Here is a 399-nt window from a genome sequence, read left to right on the forward strand (position 1 = left end):
GAGGAAGGGATAAGCTCTGGGTCGCACAGCCTATAACGCCACACACAGCGTCATTATCTTCATGACGCTGCGTGCCAAAAAGAGGTCAAAAACCCTTCCCCTAATACTTACATATGTACGTATATCTATGTACGTGTGTGTGTAGGAGGGAAGGGGGGGGGGGAAGGTTAATTTCTTTCCTCACAATTGAAATGTTATTTCTACAGAAATCATTAATCGTTGGATGGTATGAAAGGATTATCATGTATTTTTTTATACACTGACTTGTCAATAAATGATTTTTAGTTCATTATAAGCACAAGAAAGATCACGAGGGCTTAAACTCCTTTATATAAAAAAACAATAATGCAAATGTATCTCTCTATATAAACGAACATTGTCTTCCAATTTACACACATA

At 36.8% G+C, this 399-nt stretch overlaps 1 protein-coding gene across 1 annotated transcript in view; it reads right to left on the reverse strand.

Annotated features, from left to right (window-relative positions):
• LOC119592483 overlaps positions 1-399 on the reverse strand; it is a gene marked incomplete in the record, with an annotated part of 33,525 nt that overhangs the window by 25,008 nt on the left and 8,118 nt on the right.

The sequence above is a fragment of the Penaeus monodon genome, chromosome 30 (genome assembly GCF_015228065.2).
Source record: "Penaeus monodon isolate SGIC_2016 chromosome 30, NSTDA_Pmon_1, whole genome shotgun sequence".
Classification (NCBI taxonomy): Eukaryota; Metazoa; Arthropoda; class Malacostraca; order Decapoda; family Penaeidae; genus Penaeus; species Penaeus monodon.